Consider the following 23,248-nt stretch of genomic DNA (forward strand, 5'->3'; position numbering starts at 1 on the left):
GCAAAGTGCTGTGCTAATGTGGTCATTATTATTCCTGTTATTAAGAGGTCAACAGTTTCCTTAATACACCATTCTAGTATATGCTAATGTGTGACTTGAGACAAGAAACTTCACTTGCATACAATTAGGGGGTTGTACTAGATGATTAGATTATGATCCTTTCTTTTCTTAAGTAATAAACATTTTTATTTATAGTTTGGGGTTCCAATTTTATCCCTTGTTCCCTCCCTTCCTCCTGCCCTCCCTGAGGTGCTAAGCAATCAGATATAGATTATACATGTACAATTATGTAAAATATTACCATACTAGTAATTTAGTATAAGAAAATTAATTAAAAAATGAAAGTGAAAAATCGCATGCTTCAGTCTGTGTTCCATCAATATAAGTTCTTTCTTTGGAGGTTGATAATATGTTTTATCAATAGTCCTTTGGGACTGTCTTGGATCATTGTATTGTTGAGAATAGTTGTCTTTCACAGTTCTGCATCAAAAAATATTGCTGTTTCTGTGCAAAATGTTCTCTTGGTTCTGCTCACTTCACTATACATCAGTTGATACAAGTCTTTCCAGGCCTCTCTGAAATCATCCTGCTTGTCATTTGTTATAGCACAATAATATTCTATCACCATCACGTATATCACAGCGTGTTTAGTCATTCCCCGATTGATGGGCATTCCTGCAATTTCCAATTCTTAGCCACCACACACACACAAAAAAAAAAACAGCTGCTATAAATATTTTTGTACAAATAGGTCTTTTTCTCTTGTTGAGGATGCCTTTGTGATATAAACATAGCTGTGTTATTGCTGGATCAACAGGTATACACAGTTCTATAGTGATTTTGATCCTTTCTAATTTAAAATTCTCTTGAGATGCTATGATCTGTTGAGGAATGAAGACATCTAAAGGCTAGCATTTGGGATATTAAACCATGAAGACCTCTGAAGACTAATAGTGGCAGTCATAGGAATGAGCCAGGAATATAATCCAAATACACAGCCAATGTGACTTGTGGTAAAAAGCACTAGGTAATTAGAACATTCCAGCAATGTATATCAGTTTACTAGAATGAGAACCTCTAAGAAGGGTCACTTTCCTTTTTGATAGAAGCTGAGTGCTTGAGATTCTTGGTGGTTTTCAAAATGTTTATTGGTAAGGGAGATAGGGAAGGCATGGATGATTAAAATCCATAGAGAATCTCCAAACCAATAGTTTGATTATTTATTGTTTGTTTTAAAAAATATTATTAAAGTCTTCCAAGTATAGAAAAGAATTGTTGAACAATCATGATGAGCCATTGTGGATTTTATTGAATCTCTTATCTTTGGTAAAGATGTTATTAAGCAAAAAAGAGATTAAAGACAAGGAATAGAAAAGGAAATGAAGAGCAGTAAAAAGGGCTGTGAACTTAGGTTATTCCTTGGGGAAAGATGGAGAATGAACTATAATTGTAGTTTTCCTGAGATAGAATGGGGCTTAAAGTTCATTTCATACAACACTTATGTTATATACGAGGAAACGAAGGCACAGAGAGGTAGAATGCCTAAGATCACACAGCTGGAAAGTAGCAAATTTGGGATTTCAGCTCATTTTTTGACTCAAAATCTAGTGTACTTTCCATCTCATTCTTTTCTTTATTATTGTCTTGCTTTGCTCTTTGAGATTTTGGTCCTTCCTTTCACCTTCCTTTTGTAGTAAAGTAAAACATCACTTCTGGGGGGGGGGGGCAATGAGGGTTAAGTGATTTGCCCAGGGTCACATAGCTAGTAAGTGTCAAGTGTCCTGGGGCTGGATTTGAACTCAGGTCCTCCTGAATCCAAAGCCGGTGCTTTATCCATTGTGCCACCTAGCTGCCCCCAAGTAAAACATCATTTAAAAAAAATATTTCGTTTCCGATTTTCATTTCAACCCTTTCCTTAGTTTCCTCCAAATTCATTCTCAGTGTAGGAATCAAAGTTCATCTTAGACCACAGAGAAAAATTCCATCACTTCACCAGAAACAGGTCTACTCTCAGACCTTTTGTGAAGTCTGAAGTAATGAATAAGAAAACTCAAAACTCCTGATTCTTCAAATTTAAATGTCAAGATCAAGCAAAACTGGTGGACACGAAGAGGCATTGAGAACAGAGTGTGAAAGTAATTCAAGGGCCCAGTGTTGGTGAAAAGTGACCAAAAGACAAAAAATATGTTGTCCAGTCAATTCAGAAAATTTTTGATGTGAAATATCAAAGGGCTATAAGTGTTCCAGATGTGCAATAAATCTTATGGAGCAGAGATTGCTCCCATTGTTTCTTTTAAGAATCATAAAATCCTCATAAAGATAGAGCTGCTCAGTTGACCAACAGGATCACCAATCCAAAGATGCTAAACCAAGAAGTCAAAGAAATGAGTAAACTGCTTTGCACATTTTTATGTGTTAAATAATAACTCAAATATTATCCAGGGGGACGGATCTTAAACCTCAACTCCTATAGAGAGACTCATTGCTAATACAAAATTGGTTAGTACCATATTTCAGTAAAACACACAGTCAGCCTGAATGCTAAGGCAATCTTGTCTAGGTTATATAGTTAAAGGGCAAGGCAACATGACCACACAACAAAACTTATCATGATGAGTAGGTGGTAGAACTGTGAAACTCTCATTTTATAAGGAGATTTATAGATACTTGATTTGTGGTCATCCTTCTACAAAACTAGACTGTAATCTTTCTTAAGGAGGGAATACAAATTTCATATTTCCCATAATGCTTGGCAGAATGCACATAGTATGAATTAATAAATCTTTGTTGTCTTGTATATTACACTCTACTAGAGAATGTTGCTTTTTTTTTCACCTAGATTCCTGGTATTGAGGAATGTTTTGGATTTCCTAATTTATTTGCTAAATAATGCGGCAAACCTTACTAGAAATTCATAATAGGCATCAATAAAAAATAATTGAAAAATTATCTAATGAAATGCTATTGATTCTAGGAATCAAGGATGAACATTAATAATTTTTTAAAAATCTATTGACTGGGCAGCTAGGTGGCACAGTGGATAAAGCACCAGCTCTGGATTCAGGAGAACCTGCGTTCAAATCTGACCTCAGACACTTGACACTTGCTAGCTGTGTGACCCTGGGCAAGACACTTAACTCTCATTGCTCTGCAAATAAAATAAAAAATAAATAAAAATCTATTGACTTTAAAGCAGGAGAGAAATAGCTATAATCAAATCTAAACTCTTCCTTTCCTAGATGGGGAAAACTCTGATACCCAGAGAGGGTGATATGGACATGGGCAGGATGGAAAAACTATGGGGTAACATAGCTGGGGCTAGAAGCTAGTTCCTGGCTTAATGGTGTGTGTGTGTATGTGTGTGTGTGTGTGTGTGTGTTTAATTACAAGTTGTAATTGTTTTATATTTTAGAATCTCTCTGTCCATGACAGAGTCATGAGTCATGACTTCAGGAGTCAACCCGAGGAAAAATCAGGAGTCAGAGTCCCTTAGGCAGTTGGATGTTGGATATCACATCCCTCTGGCAACTCCTGCGGCAGCACTGGTGCCAAACTGTATTGACTCTGCCTCTCCTTTGGATCCACCAATGTCGCGGAGAGGGAAAACTTGTTGCATGGGCAACAGCTTGTTTTCCATATTGATCTGCCCAGGCCAGCACCCTGGAGAGGACACTCCAGCTATTCCTCATGGGGTAGATACAACATGGGATGTGGCAGTTACCAGTTATAAGTCACTCAGGAGCTGTGGCTCCCATACTGGACTGCACAGCCACTCTGTGGCCTGTGGCTTTTCAAGGCGCTGATCCATGGTCGTCTGAGACTGGTGGAGGCCTACTACTGCTCTTATGAATGTTGTCTTATTTTTTCAACTCATAATGATTCTGTGGGGTAGGCAGTAGCATCTCCTTATTTCAGATTGGGAATCTGAGTCTCAGATGGCCTAAGTGAATTTAGTTGCCCAAGGTCACATGGCTAGTAAGTGGTAAAAAGCCTTATCTAGAACCCTTATCAAGGAATTTAGACTCCTAGCCTGGTAATCTTTTCAAGGAACCCTAAAGCTTCTGATTTATATCTGACTGTATGTCATCTTGTTGCTTTTGGAGTCCAAGACAGAACTGACTTGTCAAGTTTGTAGTGGAATTGAAAGTGATTTCTCCTTGTCCTCACAGAAAAGAAACATAAACCCTTCCTTTCAATAAGGCACTTGTTAACCTTGCTGACAAACTCAAATAGAATTTTTTACCAAAAAGCCATGCACAGCAGGTAAATGCTATGATGATATTTGCTCAAACATTTCAAAATTTGTTAAAAGGAAGCTCATGCCAGAATTTTACTTGTCAATTTTCTGCATATTGTTTTTGTATGTGTGAATATAGCAAGGACTGTAAAAAGTAGACTTGATAAGAAAAGGCTAACCTATCTATGATGATGAAAGATGCATCTCTGGTCAGAAAAAAAGAGGTGGCTTATAGATAATGATTGTCTCTCAGCAAATTATTCTATGTTCATCGGCTGGAATTCCATTTATGTGACAGTGGGGATTTTTTAATGTAGCCATTGCAATAGAAATCCATAAATTTCCTGGTGATTTATTTCTAAAAAAATTTTGAGAATTGTAATTTGTGCTAAAGAGAAACAAAGTAACCCTGAATTTGGCTTTTACAAAAACAATTTTGAATAGCAAGTTCAGGACCATTGTGTCTAAATGGTGCCAATTATACACACACACACATGTATGTATGTACATATGTGTATGCATACATGTGTATATTTGTGTGTAGAAAGATACATAAATGCATATTTGATTTCTCTGTAGATCTAGATTCAGTACTTTTACCCACAGACCAAATTAGTTGTTTTGGCCAATAGTATGGGGATAGAAGAGCAAAGGGGGTAAATGAATTAAATTTGGTTCTTCTGAAAGGCAAAAGAAAAATTCTTTTTTTGATATCTGATCTGATTTCCTATTTTTGCACAATAAATAGTATATTTCCTAGTACTAAAGATAAGAACAGGAGTAGCAGATTTTATTCAGTAAGTTCTATCCTTACTTGATTATATTAAAGAGTTTCTACTTTTATAGGGCCCATAGTTTTATGGACTTGATCAAGAATTTAATTTTAATGGGTCAATAATAAATATTATTAATAACTAAAATTAAAGTTTGGATAATGCATATCATTTCATATCATTTGATCATTCCAATAGCCTAACACATCATAATAAAAATATCATTGTTTCTATTTTATAGATAAGGAAACTGAGGCTAGAGAAGTGAAGCAATTTACCCAATGCCACACTTCCCATTAAGTGTCCAAGATGGCACTTCAGCTCAGATACTTTTTTCCCAACTCCAAATCCACTGCTCTTTTTACATAGGGTGATAAGTACCACTTTGTTGCCTGAAAGAAGCAATGCATTTTCAAAAGTGTCTACATATTCTAAATTATCTTATCCCCTTGTAACTGTACTTAAGCCATATATTTATATGTATGAACATATTCCCCAGGTTTTCTGGCATCTAAACAATACTGGAAATTCCTAAAAGGCAAAAACTATAGCTTCTATTTCCTGTGTCTTACTCTTCCCACCATAAAGAACAATGGATATTGCACACATATTGTTGATTAATAAACTGTGTTTGTATGTTATACTTTATTTCCTCACAGGTGATACTTCATTGCTAATATTAAGTGCACAAATGAGTGTTTGATTATGACAAAGATAACAGTGATGGTGGTTTACTTTTCTTGCCTAGAGATTTTTGGTCCATTACTATGGAGTTATTCATTATTAATAATTACAATTACTCTTAAAATATGTTTGAGACAGTGATTTCCACACAACATCCCAGTGAAGTTAATTAGTACACGAAGTTAAGATCTTCATTTTGTAGATAAAGAAACAGACTCAGAGAGGTTAAGTGTCATGTCAATGGTTACATGGTATCTTTCAGAACTAATGTAAACTCATGTGTCTCCTGATTCCAAGCCCATTGATCTTTCCACATCACTTTGGTCTCTAAGGGTTTTGTATCTCTAGAGGTCATGACATAACCCAACGGATGTGGGTCTACTTAGTGCAACAGCAGCCTTTCTTAATCCACAGCGGTCAGCTACAACCTCTGAAACCCCAGCAACCATTTCAAAGAAATGCACAGTTGGCATTGATCTTGGCACCACTTATTCCTGTGCAGGAGTCTTCCAACATGAAAAAGTGGAGATCATTGTTAATGACCAAGGAATCAGGATCACCCCAAGCTATATTGCCTTCACTGACACAGAGTGCTTAATTGGTAGTACTGCAAAGAATCAGGTTGCAATGAACCCCACCAACACAGTATTTGATGCTAAATGTCTAATTGGTCAGAGATTTGATGATGCAGTTGTACAGTTAGACACTAAGCATTGGCCTTTCACAGTGGTGAATTATATAGTGAGACTAAGGTCTAAGTGGAGTATAAAGCAGAGACCAAAAGTTTCTGTCCAGAAGAACTATCTTCTATGGTTTTGACTAAGATGGAAAAAAAATTGCTGAAGCTTACCTTGCTAAGACTACTAAAAATGCTATTGTCATAGTACCAGCCTACTTCAGTGATGCCCAGCATCAGGCTACCAAAGATTCTGGAACCATCACTGGTTTCAATATGCCCTGAATCATCAATGAGTCAACTGCTGCTGCTATTGTTTATTGCTTGAAAAAAAAGATTGTTGCCAAGAGAAATGCATTGATCTTTAACTTTGGAGGTGGCACTTTCAATGTGTTCATTCCTACCATTTAAGATAGTACCTTTGAAATCAAGTCCAAAGCTGGCAACACCTATTTGGGTGAGGAGAACTTTGACGACCACATGGTCAACCATTTTATGGTTGAGTGCAAGTGAAATCGCAAGAAAGACATCAGAGAGAATAAGAGGACTGTCCACTATCTGTGCACCACTTGTGCATGTCCAAAGTATATCTTTTCTTCCAGTACCCAGGCCAGAGTTGAAATTGACTCCTTCCATGGAGATATTGGCTTCCATACCTTTCCCACACATGCTTATTTTGAAGAATTGAATGTTGACCTCTTCTGTGGCACACTGGACCTATCTATAGAAAAGATGCTAAGAAATGCTAAGTTAGATAAATCGCAGAAATATGACATGGTCTTGGTATGTGTTTCTACTCAGATCCCCCAAATACAAAAGCTTCTGTAACACTTCTTCAATGGCAAGGGGCTCAATAGGGTTATCAATCCTGATGAGTTTCTTGCCTATGGTACAGCAGTTCAGGCTGCAATGTTGTTTGGAGATAAATTTGGGAATGTGCAAGAGTCTCTGCTGTTGCACATCACTTCTCTTTCCCTTGGAATTGAAACTGGTGGTGAAGTAATGACAGTTCTGATCAAACAATACCACCATCCCCACCAAGTAGATGAAGACCATTACCACCTTTTCAGACAACCAACCTGGAGTGCTTACTCAGATTTATGAAGGTGAGAGAGCAATGACAAAGGATCACAACCTGTGTGGCAAGTTTGAGCTCACAAGCACGCCTCCTGCTCCCAGGGGTGCTACTTAGATTGAAGTAGCATTTGACATTGATGCATATGACAACTTCAATGTTTCTGCTATGGATAAGAGCACAGGTACAGAAAATAAAATATCACTATCACCAATGATAAAGGTTGTCTGAGCAAAGAAGACATGGAGTGTATGGTCCAGGAGGCTGAGAAATACAAGACTGAAAATGAGAAGTAGAGAGACGAGATGTCTTCTAAGAATTGTCTTGAATCTTATGCCTTCAAATGGAGGCTACCTTAGAGGATGAGAAACTTCAAGACTAAATCAGTGATGAAGACAAACAGAATATCCTTGACAAATGTAATGAAATAATCAACTGGCTGGATAAGAACTAGACTGCCAAGAAAGAAGAACTTGAGCATCAGCAGATAGAGTTATAGAATGTCTGGAACCCCACCCCATCATTGCTGAGCTATACCAGAGTGCAGGGGGTATTCCAGGAGGCATGCCCTGTGAGTTCCCAGGGGATGGAGCAGCCCCATCTGAAGGTGCTTCTTCCAGACCCACCATTGAGGAGGTAGACTAAATGCACCCCAAGAAAGAACATTCCAAACAGCTTCCCCAAAATGGAAGGATTCCAATTTATAGCCAAGGCAGTAGCAATTTAGAAATAACATTTAAGCTACTATGTAAATCTGGACATTCTAAATACTTGAATGTGTGCAGAGGGAGAAGAGTAAACAACATTGTACTTTATCAGTACTGTAAACAAGTGGAAATGCAATTTTTGTCCTGCAGAATAAAATCTATTTAAAATTGGCAACAAAATAAACAAAAAATAAACATAAGGGATTTGTGATCAACCAATCAGGGTATGCAGATAGGTCACATTCTACCCTCTGCACAGTAATTAATTTTTTTTGGCTAGTCCAAAACATCTGTAAAAACCTTTTTTTCCCATTATCACTCAATATTTCTCAATTCTGTCTTCTTTCACCACTGGCCTCCAATAAACTCACCGTACAATGCCTCCTCAGGAAGGTTATAATCTTTTCATTTTTTTGTGGGGCAATGAGGGTTAAGTGATTTGCCCAGGGTCACACAGCTAGTAAGTGTCAAGTGTCTGAGGCCGGATCTGAACTCAGGTCCGCCTGAATCCAGGGCTAGTGCTTTATCCACTGCGCCACCTAGCTGCCCCAGGATGGTTATAATCTAAGTGCAACCTAGGCAACTAAAGCAGCCATGCAAGCAAAATTCTATGCCTTTCTCCCAGTATGCTTATACTCTACCACCCAGTTTCCTTGTTGTTGAGGCAGGCACTCTGAGCATGTAAATTCTGCACTCTGGAGCAATGGCCAGTTGACTTCCTACCACCCTTTTCATTTTGGCTGGATCTCATTGAGTTGCCCAGGAAGAACAGGCATGGATAAGTTGTGAAGTACATTACAGAACTTGTCACATTGCCTTTCCCATAAAACACAACTCTCTTCTTACCCTGGTTTTGCAAAGGGCACAAATATCCTTTCAATTACCCAGGCGTACAACCTCAGCAGCATCTTTGGTACCTTGCTCTGCTATACTCTATATAGCTTGTAATTTCTTCTTCCATAGCATTTCTTACATTCATTTTCTCCTCTCCTCTCATACAACCACCACCTTCATTCAGATCAACAGCACTACTCTTGTACACTATAATAATTAGCTCCTAATTGGTTTTTCTGCCTTGTGTTTCCCCTGTCCAATACTCCACACAGTTGGTAAATTGATGTTGCTAAGGCCCAGAACTGAGTATTTCACTCCCATATTAAGTAAACTCCAGTGGCTCCCTATTGCCTTTCTGATCAACTATTATTTCAACTTTATCTTATTCTTTAAAAAAATATAAGATTTTGGTATGTGATAATGAATAAAACCATTAGTAATATGTGTATATTATTTATAAATAAGTAAACATATATTAGAACTACATGCTATTTTTTTAAACTAATAGGTTACATAATATAAAATGTTTGGATGGGGGCAGCTAGGTGGCGCAGTGGATAGAGTACCAGCCTTGGATTCAGGAGGACCTGAGTTCAAATTCATTTGACACTTACTAGCTGTGTGACCCTGTCCAAGTCACTTAACCCTCATTGTCCCACAAAAAAAACAACCAAACAAAAAATAATAAAATGTTTGGAGACCACCACAATACAAGGGGAATATCATTTAAATCTTACATGTTCAAATAAATGGCAAACTTTTTTGCCCAAGTGGTTCTGGAGAGGTGCAAGGTGGGAGTGGCTAGGTTACAACATATTGCAATCAAGGAATTATACAGAATAAGGGGAAACAAACATTTATTAAGTGTCTACTCTGTACCAGGCACTGTGTGGCAGGAACTTTACAAATCTGTTATCTGCTCTTCACAAGAGTCCTGAAAAGTAGTTGTGTAAAAGATATTTTAAAAGGAATGCATGGCCAAAATAAAAATGGAGAAGAAGGAACGATCATGTAGCTAGAGGAAATGGTGACCTCTGGAGAGACTACTTATTTAATTTATGAATGCAAGAAAGACACTCAGCCTCTTGCTGCATCCCCTTTGATGAATTTGGGAGGTTACATGGAACAGGAAATTACAGGAGAGTTGCTATTTGTATAATTGAAGGAAATACTTATATCAATAAAAATCTCAGATTCCATGTAGTCTGAATATTTTCTGGCCCATTCTGTCCAGGGGTTTCTAGTTTTCGTGCAAATGGTAACCTTCCTTGAGATGGTAGTTGTGAATTATTGAGAACAAACTGTAAACATACTCTTTTCACATTACCTTTGCCCCCCCCAATATATGCATGTCTATGTATACACACATATATGTATTATAATGAGTATTTTCCTTCTCTTTCACTTCCCTATACATAAATTGCTTTGTTGTGAGTGAAGGACTATTTGTGGGGGAAAAGGCATTTATTGATTCCCTTCTGTTTTCTTTTAAAAGGTAATAATTATGATATAATTGTTTTGACATCTTAATAGAAGAGGAACAGGAGATACAAATGAAACATAATTATCCTATATAACCATATATTGATTCCCAAATAAGAATTTGCCTCCAATTCGATATCTACCTTAAGCATTTAAGCAAAATTAGCATATTTTGCTAAAGATAGGCATGGATGCTTCACATATTGACTTCCTTTGGAGGAAAGTGTTAGGTACAAGCTGGGATCACACACTGCTGAAAATGCTTGCTAATACTGTTGAATATTGCATTACAGTGGAATCCACTTAATTGTCATATCCCAGTGGAATCCAAAATGTGCTGCTTAAGTGTTTACCATGATAATCAGAGTCTCTGTAATATGTGGAGCCGTAGGATACTCATTCTTGTTTTTGGAATTGCTTTCACAATAAGTAATACACACAGCAACCAAACATTTAAAAAGCAACTGCATGGTAAGGTAGAAGTGATTCATTTAGCAGTTATAATAAAGCACCCCACATCCAACAGAAAAAAAGAAACAGCCTGGAGGGATCAAAGGTTTATTCTGCTGAAATGAAAAGGGAAAAGTTAATTCAACTGCTTTAAAGGCAGGATTTTCAGATACTATTGTTAGGGAAAAAAAGGATTTGTACATTTTTTTGTGTGTTCTCAAATTAAAATTATTCAAATTAACCATATAAAACTCACCTGAGATTGTGATATCAGAAGAAAATTTATTACCTCAGAGGTAATATCACTAGCTTATCTGTTCATCTAATATGTTTGTTTATCATAAAATTATTTAACATCAGTTAAAATGAACTGACTGAACAGCTAAGGAAATATTATTGATGAAATTGACTAATTTAGGATATTAAGGATTAATGAGCTGATTATAAGTAATTAAGTCCTTTGCTACCCAAAAGTATCTCATATGACCAATCCTCAAATCATTCTCTCCAACCTGTAGAATCACTGAAATTTCTTTGGATTTATCTCAGTCAGATATATGAGTGCCTGAAAATTTGCCCAAACACTCAAGGAACAATTTCCTACAATTTGACTTTGCTTTCCTTCATAGTACATGTGGGGAAATTTCTTGCAGTGTATATTCCATGTATGATCTAAAAACGTGTTCACTTAAAAAAGTCCCTCTTATTCCACCTGAAATCTAATCGGAGAGCATTCTAAGAGTATTCACTAGAATGATCCTCAAATAATTAAAAGGACATGTCTGGGTAGCTTTCAGTAGGATAGCACAAAGTTAAGCCATACCAGATGAATATTTTTAGTATCTATCATTTAGGTTCATTTGGATTTCTTTTTAAATTTGCTATATAGTTCTCTTACCGTGGCTTTTATTATATATGACACATCATGTTTCATGAAATTAAATACAATATATGTGCATCATTGTTCAATAAATAATCTTGTAAATGGTACTAAAATATAATCCAATTCTCCATTATAAAAACTAATAGAAGAAAGAGCTTCTAACCTCAAATAGCAGATAACCAGGGAATGGACCTTACTATGATATTCGACAGTGCATTGACCTTCTTAAATAAGGTTTGGATTTATTTTGACACAGAGAAAATTTCTTCTGTTCCCAACATTCTACTACAGAAAAAAATCTACTTCTCCTGCTTCCCAGGGAGTGTTTGAAGAAACACCCTTAGCACATACTGTGTTGTATTGTATTGACCCCAAAGAACTATTCTTTCAGGTAACTAATATAGGAGTTTACAAAGGTAGAGTCAGGTCACCCAAGAAGAGAGAGACTGTTTTCTAATAGTTGTTATTGGCAAACTTCATACAAAAAAAAAAAAAACTACACAGTCAGTTCCTTAATTGATTGGGATGCATTGGCTCTCTCCCTATTGAAAAGATGTTTCAAACTTGGCTTCAGGTCATGAGAAGGGGGAGTATCCAGAGGCCTCCAGGGAGGTTTCCTTGACCTTGTTTTGAGGCAGTTATCTAAAAACTTTTCTTTCTTTTTTTTTCTTCTCTAAGTCTAACTTAGCTCTCCCTGTCCTTTCTAATGGTGTATTTCCTGGTATGAGGTCATAGATAGGGGTGAAGAGAATTCCATTTTCCTCTGGGAAAAAAAAAAGTATGCTTTATAAGCTTAAACTACAATAGCCAAGAATTTGTTTGGAACAAAAAGAACCAAAATATTATACCTTACATATAGTGAGAATAATTATTAATAATCACCTTGGGAGACACAGCAATCTCCCCTTAGTCCCCTCTTCCCTCAAAGACAAGGTCTCCTTGAGAGATTTCATGAAATCTAGGTCAAACCCAATCCAAACCCAAGCCCACAAATGAGCCTTGGGGTGGAGACAAATTCTTTTGTTTGGTAAGCTTAAGGACTTCACTGATGAGATTTGGCCTACATGAAACAGTTCTAGGTGGGAACTGTTGTGTGGCAGTCAGCTTGAGTGTGGGTCTCTACATTTTTCCTACATTTTCACCCAACTTCATTTTAAAATAACCTTCCTAAAAATCAGGTCAACCAATTAGATTTGAATGATACCAATCAATTGACAGTGTGATGCTTTGAAAGATCTATGATCTCAGGGGCAGTTAAGTGGCACAGTGGATAAAGTACCAGCCCTGGAATCAGGAACACCTGAGTTCAAATCAGGCTCCAGACACTTGACACTTACTAGCCATGTGACCCTGGGCAAGTCACTTAACCCTCATTGCCCCACCAAAAAATAAAAAAACAAACAACAAAAAAAGAATATACTTTGTAGAGGTTATAATCTGCAATGGTGGAAGGATGTTCTTCATCCTGGACTTCCCAATATCAATGAAATAATAGGTCAAATCTCTATTCTTTTCTATCCTCAGGACACAGCACAGTCTCTAGCATACAAGTGATAGTTAAATTTTGGTTGAATGAATAAATTAATTAATGCAATGATTCATTCATATTGTTTGATTTTCTGTATGGCTAAAGCACATAGGACAACAAATTTAACATAAAGTCATCTCTGAACTCATTTTAAGCTAAATGCATTGTAAGGTGTTAATGAATTCAGTGAAGGGTAGGAGATGTCAGGTCAAAGTCTATTTGTTAAAATGTGTTTCTGTATTGTGCCATGTCTTGAGATTTTTCCATGAAATGAATCCCCTAAATGAGTTTGGTTCTTGGAAGAGGTCCTTCTGGCAAGTTAAGGTTCTATATATTATCAGGAGAGACACTATCTATCACCTTATACACAGAATTCTCAAGTGCAAACAGTTAAACTTCCCTTTATCTTACTGGAGGATCTAACATCTGTACTGATGCAGACATCAACACCTGACTTTTCTCTGAAGAGTATAGGACAGCTAGAAAGAAAAAAAGAAATCCTCTTTGCTATTTTGTTAAAGTTCTGGAGTACGGCCCCTAGTGGCATGTGTAATAGAAGAGGAAAATAGTGATTTATAATAGCTGATTAGTTATTTTCTCCACTATTAGACTTTCCTTCTAATAACCCATCCTATATAAACCTACTTTTCTCTGATACTAGTTTCATCATTTGATATTTGTTCAAGAACTATTAGTGAAAAATCATCACAAGTTCTATTAAATGCAAATCTTTTTCTTGGCTTTTCAAAGCTTTCCAGCAAATCAGTTTATCTTCCTGATATTATGACTTAATTGTTGGTCCAAAAAAGGACTTTATGCTATAGTTTAAAAAAGTTGCTTGTGGCCTCTATCATGTCATGCTAACTTCTATCTCCATATGACTTTACATATCACATCTTCTAGGATGGTTTTCTAGATTAATCAACTTCCGATGTTTCCATTGATTTTTTTTATCCCAGTGATTGTTTGATTATTAATAAGAATGTATGTTGATTATCACATATATTTACCTATATATGTACATATTCCCCAACTAATAAACATATTAAGCTCCTTGAAGGAAAGGACTAATTAATTTCTCTCTTTGTATCCCCAGTACTTGGAAAATGGTAGGTTCTTTTTTTGGGGGGGGGCAGTTAGGGTTAAGTGACTTGCCCAGGGTCACACAGCTAGTAAGTGTCAAGTGTCTGAGTCTGGATTTGAACTCACGTCCTCCTGAATCCAAGACCATGTTACAACATGAAGGCTTAAGAGAGATCTTGAACAAAAGCCACACAGGATGGGAAAGTATGGATGGTTATGATTTTTAGCATTGTAGAGGATGCCCAGATTAATAAGATCACAAATCTCTTGGCGTATTTGAGAATGGGAATGCTACCTTCCTTTAGAGAGATATAAGATGGATACTTGACAGAGAATGTTTTAGTCCTACAGTGGAGGTTTTCTTGGTGAAATGAAAAATTATTGCAAACATGTACAAATATAACTGACTGCAGTAAATGTAAAACAAATAACCATTTCCATGTTATAAAACTCTGTTGTCTAAAGAACTTTGTCTTAATTACAGTTTTATTATTTCCACTGTTTGTTCCCTAGTTAATTCACTTTAATTGGGATCAACTTTGTTTTCCCTTTTCCTGTCTGTGACTTTCTGTCAGTATGAATTTTAACATCTTACTCCCTGTTTCTCCTAAGTCCCTTTCATGCAAACCCAATTTTGCTTAAATCTTATGTTGTGCTGGAATTTAATTACATGAATTCTCTTTGATATTTCTTTAAAGTTGGATTTAAGAATACTAGCCTGTGTCTCCAAGGACTAACCTGGGAAATGGGTTCTTCTCATAACCAGGAATGGTAGTAAGTGCTATCCTGCAACTTTTGATAACCATTTGTTTTTCTTTAGAGGTGGAAAGAGTTTTGGGTTAAAAATTGTAGAGAAGGGTAGTGATTACAATAGCAGTTCACATTTAAAGGGTATTTCCAAACTTACACATCCCTCTCATGCCAACAACTCCAGGAAGGAGGTAGTACAAGTATTGTTAGCATGGTTTTACAACTGAAAATAAAAATAGCAAGGCCTAGAGAGTTTGATTTGCCCAGAGCTATCTCATCATTTTTGTGCCTTAAGGCAAGTGACAAAAACTTAGTTGGGGGGCAGTCGGTGAAAGGGAGGAGCTGACCTAGGCTGTGACTACTATGAGGAAGAAGCACATAGAGCTCTCCATTTTATCTAACTAACCTTGATAACCATCTACTAATACCAACTCTTTCTATTATTTAAAAACTACATTGTTGGGGGCAGCGAGGTGGCGCAGTGCATAAAGCACTGGCCCTGGAATCAGGAGGACCTGAGTTCAAATCCAATCTCAGGCACTTGACATTTATTAGCTGTGTGGCCCTGGGCAAGGCACTTAACCCTCATTGCCCAGCAAAAAACCCCAAAAAAGTACATTGTTGACACTTGGAGTCAGAGCTCTGGTCTCCTCAGCCTAGTTTTGGCTCCAGACTTAGCCTTGGTCACTTAGCTAATAAGTGATATAATGAAGTTTCAAATTCAAATTTTCATATTTGAATTTCAAGGCTCTTTCTGTTATACCACATTGTTTCATAGTAATTCTAAAAATTTAAATTACTTATCAAAATATTTATATAAGAAGCACACAGGGAGCAATCTTATCATTCTTATTTTGTAGTCACCCAAAAAACATTGGTTTTGCCCAATAATGTATATCCAGTCAATTTTTAGAATGAAACCAGCTGTTTGGCCTTCACCTCTTTGTCTAATCTCTAATCTTCAGAGGTTTAGCAGAAGTTAGTAATTTTATTGGTATTATTTAGTTTGCTGACTAGTGGAGAAAAAATGTCATGCAGAGAAAAAGAAAAGTAAATTGTTCTAAGATAAGAATCCATACACAAGCCAATCTGCTACTTAGACATAGTGGTCTCATAAAACATTCTGATAGGAGAGGTTAAAAAAGTTAAGATGAACACTTTTTTTGAGCAAAAACTATTTTTCTTGAGGTTTTTCTTTGTTGAACTTTATATTTCTTTTCTAAAACCAAAGGAAATGAAATAGACAAATCAATGTCTAGTTATTTTTAATGATCCAACCTGAACTGATAAGCTTGGGAATTAGAATTTAGCATAGGAATTTCTTTTTATTTATTTTATTTATTTTTCGCGGGGTAATGCGGGTTAAGTGACTTGTTCAGGGTCACACAGCTAGTAAATGTCAAGTGTCTGAGGCTGGATTTGAACTCAGGTCCTCCTGAATCCAAGGCCAGTGCTTTATCCACTGTGCCACCTAGCTGCCCTCAGGGATTTCTAACTTTACTCATTCCCATTCTGTATAGATGAACACAAAACACTTATTCACCTAGATAGATAAATGATTAATTCATAGAGCACAGCAGCTGATATGATAACATTACACTCCCTGTTAAATATCTTTCCCTTTTCTCACCATCTATAGTACTTATGACTGTATCAATTCCTGATTTGGCTGTGGGGTTTTTTGTACTCTAATTGTCCATACATATAAATATTGTCTATCCAATTTGATAGTAAGCTTCTTGAGGTCAAGGCATTGTCCTTTATCATATTCATATGTGTGTATATACATATGTTTGATAGACATATGTATATATGCATACATATACAAGGAAGTATATACATGTTTATGCACATTTATATGTGTAAGTACAAGTGTACATGTATAAATGAATATACAAAAATAGAATTATCTGTGTATATATGTAGAGATATATAGATATAGATTTATAGATATAGATACCTCATTGTTTGACTTTTTTACTAAAGGACTATTTCATAATTTTTTGTGGGGGTCAATGAGGGTTAAGTGACTTGTCCAGGGTCATATAGCTAGTAAGTGTCAAATATTTGAGACCAGGGCAGCTAGGTGGCACAGTGGATAGAGCACTAGCCCTGGATTCAGGAGGATCTGAGTTTAAATGTGGCCTCAGACACTTGACACTTACTAGCTGTGTGACCCTGGGCAAGTCACTTAACCCCAACTGCCTCACCAAAAAAACCCCAAACAAACAAACATATTTGAGACCAGATTTGAACTCAGGCCCTCCTGAATCCAGGGCCAGTGCTTTTATCCACTGTATAACCTAGCTGACCCCATGACTATTGTATAATTAATTCCTTCATAAATATCCACATGAAATAATTCCTACCTACATACTGTAAATTAATTTCCTTCTGGATAAAAGAGTAAATCAGAAAACATGACTCTAATTCTCATATATGGTATGCTTCACAATTCCGGGACTTGAAACTGTTTAAAGGATGTAGGGTAATTTTGGGGTTGAAGTTTGAGTGTGGTATATAAAAGCATATAGAAGCATACTTTTATGTGTTTTTATTTTTCTCTAGTTGTTATGGGAAGTATAGTCCTGTCTTAGGCTGACCTCAGGAGTTTGGTTAACCTGGGCAATTCCAGGAATATCATCCAGGACTATGCTGGAAGTTCACATTCTAGTAAAGAGAGCCATAAAGATCTAAGTTGCATGTATAGTTGAGCATCTGACAGCTCCTGACTTCCCATTACAATGCACCCTAGGCCTTCTTTAAGCCAAGCATCTAGTTTTGGCTCCAAAAATCGACTGGATTTACACTATTAAGCAAAACCAATAAGTTTATTGGGTGACTACAAAATAAGAATGATAATGATTACTCCCTGCCTTTTTCTTATATGAATATTTTTTAAATGATTTCATTTCTAAAATTAGTATGAAACAATGTGGTATAAAAGGAAGAGCCCTGAAATTGAAGTGTGAAGATTTGAATTTGAAACCTCCTATCACTCATTAGCCAAGTATTAGCTGAGTATGAAGCCAAAACCAGGCTGAAGAGACCAGATCTCTAACCCCGAGTATGTCAACATAAATTCGAATGTTTGTTGATATGTGCTAAGTTAATATATATCATTTATCCTATATCCTAGTGCCCTTCCATAATGTTGGAACCTGAAAAGGAGCAAAAAGTGGTTAGAAATCATGTCTACTCTCTGTTTCTTCTCCCACCACCACCACACCAATAAAACACAAACAGCAAAATAGTTCTGTGAAAAGAAACATTTGGTGTTAAAAAAAAAAAAGAATTTTAGTACATTTTCTAAGCTCAGTTCCACTCTGTCTCCTTGAAATGGAATAGACTGCTAACATGATGCCTGAACAGCCAATCATTTCTGTGAAACAATCCTTCAAGTCTGTTGTCAACCAGACAAGATGGACTGGCTGGTTAAATTGTCATTTCTTAGATCAGTTGTTTGGATATCATACAGACAGAATGACACTAGGTGCCCTGCGGTGATCTTTGTTGACAACCCATAGGTATACGAGGGTCATTGCTGCCACTTTGCAAGGCTAAGACTTCCTGCATTTTTTGGTTTTTTAAGTGAAATTTCATTGCCAAGTTTTTTATTTCCAAATATATGTGCTTTTGAAAGTACCAATGTGTCTGTCTGCAGGTTCTTTCAGATAGAACTTTGTTCATTTAGTTTGTGCTAATAATAAAGATGATTATGAATACTTGAAGACTGAGATAGCTAAGTTTGTGTGCAGCCTTTCAAATAGAATTTAACATTTTATTCATTTCATACTAGATTTCAATCACATATCTAATGGGTGCTGAGTACCATCTTAGCTGATTTTGTAAAGGCTCATTCACTAAAAGGTTATCCTTCAGGTTATCTTTGTTCTTCATTAGTCACAGCAACTCATGAAAATTGTTTCTTAAGATAGAGAATGAGATGTATATCTTTGGATGTGACAGTCATTGTTTTGTTTAAATATATTTATTACTATGAGTTTTGTTTTGTTTGTTTCCATGGGGGAATGAGAGAACAAATGTTTAAGTGAAAATTTAATAATAATAGCAGTATTAAATAATTATATAATAATAACATGAATAATGTACAATTAATAGTAACCTAAAAACTATCTTTTTTTATTTTAATTTTATTTTTTTACATATAAGTTATTTTATTTATTCCATTACATGTAAAGATAGTTCTCAACTTTTGTTTATACAAGCTTTACAATTTCAGATTTTTTTCCTTCCCTCCCCCCTCCCCTAGACAGCAGGTAATCTGATATAGGTTATATCTATATATCTATCTTTTAAGAGAGAAAAGGAATCTGATATCTGTAGCTTATAGGGGGCTTGGGGATGAGTCTTAAGCATCATGGATTCCTAGTTCATTGGAGTATTAAATAAAAACCAAAGTTTATATAATTTTAAGTTTAATGCTAATAACCCTGTGAATTAGGTAATATAATTATCATTTTCTTCTGTGCACTTCACAGATGAACTATAGTTCAGAGAGTGAAGTGACTTGTCCATAATCACACACACACACACACACACACACACACCCAAGTGTCTAAGGCAAAATTTGAACACCGTTCTACTGACTCCATAATTAGCATATGTACTAGCAATTTATAATCAGTATTTGCTTTTCATGTATTCTCTATTGAATTTTCATGGAGAAAAGAGCCTGAGGATTTTACTGACACTGTAGTCTGTATTCCTTAGTAAGCACCGCAATCTGTCTATTTGATAAACTCTATCAATATACAGTAAATAGCTCTCTGAGGGCACCTTTTTATTTTCTTGCTTTGGAATTTAATAGGAAGTGATCATATTTTTTTCAACAAGATGGTTTGTATTAAACATCCAGCCCAGCAGCTCCCCTGGGTCCTATTAGATAGACTGTCATAACAGCTGGTTTGATGGTTGAAGTATCAAATGCTGAAATTGCAGGGTCTGTGTGTCTGCATGTATATGTGATAGGTGGTGTCTTTGTGATATTTGTGTCTCAGCTCTCAGGGGTTTCTTTGTTGTGGTGGTTGTGGAGGAATAGATGAGAAGATTAGGCAAAGTTATCTTATAGGAAGCAGAACTTGGAAAGGGAAATCACAGTAAGACCTTGGAACCAAAGAACATTGATCTAATGAATTGAGTAAGTGTTCACATGAATAAGTTATTATAGTATCTACTTGTTCCTCAATTTGATGGGAAGAATTGAGGTGATACATTAGTATGGCAGCATCCTTAATGCCTTTAATATCATATGATAATCCCCTCAAGATCATGCTATGAATGCTAATATTACCAACTGAATGTAATTATCAATGAATAGTAATTGTATTCTCTTAATTCAATTCTCAGAAATCTTTAGGATTATTGCACTTCCTTATTGTAATAATTATCTATCATTTTAAAAGGAACTGGAACTCAACCTGTTTTAAAAACAAAAAACAAAACAGCAACATTTTTTGAGGGAGAGTAACTGAATTCCCTCATTACATAATTGCTCCACGAAGTATATTTGGCTCTACCATTCCAATTTTGCTTTTTATATTCCTGTAAGAATAGTAAAATCAAGGCACAAGGAAGCTGTTTTGGCACATTCAGTCCAATTAACAGGATGGTAAAGTGGAAAGAGTGCTGTCTCTTGAACTAGATGACTCAGCACTGGGCCTGGAATCAGGAAGACTTGAATTCAAATCTGGACCCTGGACAAATCATTTAAACTCCACTTGCTCAACAACAAAATAGGAATATAATTGCAAGATTGTCGTAAGGATCAAATGAGGTAGTGTTTGTAAAAACAAACAAAACAATAAAAAGTAAAAGCATAGTACCTAGTACATAGGCACTATATAAATGTTTATCCCCTTCCCTTCCCTCTTCCCTGGGTTCAAATCTTATCTCTGAAGCTTACTACTTACATGAACTTGGACAAGTGATGTAAATACCTTGGAACTTGGTATCGTCAAATGTAAAATGAAGAGGTTAGACTACATGGCTTCTGAGATTCATTTCTTCTCTAGATTTATGACATTGCTAGTAGCTTTAAGAATTAATGACACAGGGGCAGCTAGGTTGCGCAGTGGATAAGGCACCGGCCCTGGAGTCAGGAGTACCTGAGTTCAAATCCGGCCTCAGACCCTTGACACTTACTAGCTGTGTGACCCTGGGCAAGTCACTTAACTCCAATTGCCTCACTTAAAAAAAAAAAGAATTAATGACACAAAGGACTTAATCTGTTCATTTTGCCATTAGTCAGAGTGTGGGCTCTGGCCAGAAACCACCTAGATTTCCAAATAACTAATTCCTAGTAAGCTATGTGTAGTTTTTTTTTTCTTTCCATAAAAACACAAAAACAACAGTGCTAGGAAATGTAGGAAACCCAATCCTATTTTTCATATCATGCCTCTTCCTATTGTTAGCATATGGTATACTAGCAAATTTTCTTAGCTCTAATATTTATAATCATATAGTTTGTGCCCATATGGGCCAACTCACTTGTAAACGAAGGTTCAGTGAGTCTTTCGATGGCAGGTGCTTTAGATAGTGTTTGAGGAACACAGTCATTGTAATAACAATAATAAGTATTACAACAGCAATTCTTACAGTGTCTTTGAAAGTTGCAGAGCAATCTGGAATTACATCCAGAGTTATTGCACTGCCTATACCCTTTGATCCAGCAATACCACTACTAGGTCTGTTTACCAAGATGATTAAAGGGTAAAAAAGAAAATATATTTTCTAAAATATTTATAGCCGCTCTCCTTATGGCAAGAAAACTGAAAATTGTGGGGATGTTCATCAATTGGGGAAAGGCTGAACAAGTTGTGGGATATGGTTATGATGGCATAGTATTTTGCTAGAAAGATGAAGAAATGATGAGCTGGATGATCTTAGAAAAACACAGGTAGTCTTGCATGAAAAGATGAAGAGCAAAATGAGTAGAACCAAGAGATTGTTGTATATTATGACAACAATATTATTTTAAGAACAAATTTGAGACAAGTCATTTCGACTATTATAAATACCTGAATTAACTGCAAAGGACTTATGAAAGAAGATACTATCTTCATCCAGAGAAAGAATTGAAATGTAGAAGTATGTATAGAATGAGTTTATATACATACACACATTTCTGTCTAATGGTAGTCATCTCTACAATGTTGAGGGGGAGGGAAAAAGAGTTGCATGAGATTTTTAATATATATTTAAAAGGAATACCAATTTCTATATAATAGATTTGCAGTTTCATATGCAATAATATTCTTTTCCCCTATTCTGCTATTATTGAAATGCTTGCTTTATTTCTTAAATTCAGAATAAAAGAAAGCCCCAAAACTGTGTCTTTCCACAATAACTCTGTGAAGTAGGCATACAATTATTGTTTTTCCATATCTTCCTTTTGTAAGATGTGCACACCCGCTTAACAGTTGTAACACAAACACATTCTAAAAGTGAGTTGTGGTTTTTGTTATTTGGCTTGCCCCAAATGTCACTTAGAGCTGTGATTGCAAGCCCATTTACTCTGGTCTTTCCGGAGTTTTTAAGTGTCTATTTCTCCCTTTGTTCATTTCTTGCCCCTCCCCTTAATGAAAGATAAAAATGAACTATTTGCTCTTTTTTATTTAGGAATCTATAGTCTTTTCCATTAGAACAGATAATTAAGAACTTCTTAGGATCCTAGATTTATAGATGAAAGAACCTCAGATATCATGTGGTATAACCCTCTGGTTTTAAAGACAGGGAAACTGAGGCTCAGAGTGGTTAAGTGTCTTGACTATTGTCACACAGGTACTGAGTAGGAGAGGCAAAATTTCAACCCTGTGTTTCTCCCTCAAATTCCGGTGTTCTTTTCTCTCTGCTTTCCTTTTTTTCTCTCCTTGCCTTCTTTGACTCTTTCTCTTCCCTCTTCATCTTTTACTGTGAACACTTGATTAGCAAACCCTCTGAAAAAAAAATGATTCTATTCACATTATGAGGCATTAGAAGGAATCATGCAAACAACATCAACAACCAGAACATATATGTGTCTTCAAGGCAATTGCCAACCTCTTAGCCATGGAACAGGTCTTGC

The 23,248-nt window shown here is 36.1% G+C and overlaps 1 protein-coding gene and 1 pseudogene across 2 annotated transcripts in view; both read left to right on the forward strand.

Moving 5' to 3' along the window:
- Positions 1 to 8,090, forward strand: part of LOC122753489 — a 43,229-nt pseudogene extending 35,139 nt beyond the window's left edge.
- Positions 1 to 23,248, forward strand: part of NKAIN2 (sodium/potassium transporting ATPase interacting 2) — a 1,311,503-nt gene that overhangs the window by 365,153 nt on the left and 923,102 nt on the right. The gene's annotated exons all lie outside the window — the stretch shown is intronic.

This window comes from Dromiciops gliroides, chromosome 4 (genome assembly GCF_019393635.1).
Source record: "Dromiciops gliroides isolate mDroGli1 chromosome 4, mDroGli1.pri, whole genome shotgun sequence".
Taxonomy (NCBI): domain Eukaryota; kingdom Metazoa; phylum Chordata; class Mammalia; order Microbiotheria; family Microbiotheriidae; genus Dromiciops; species Dromiciops gliroides.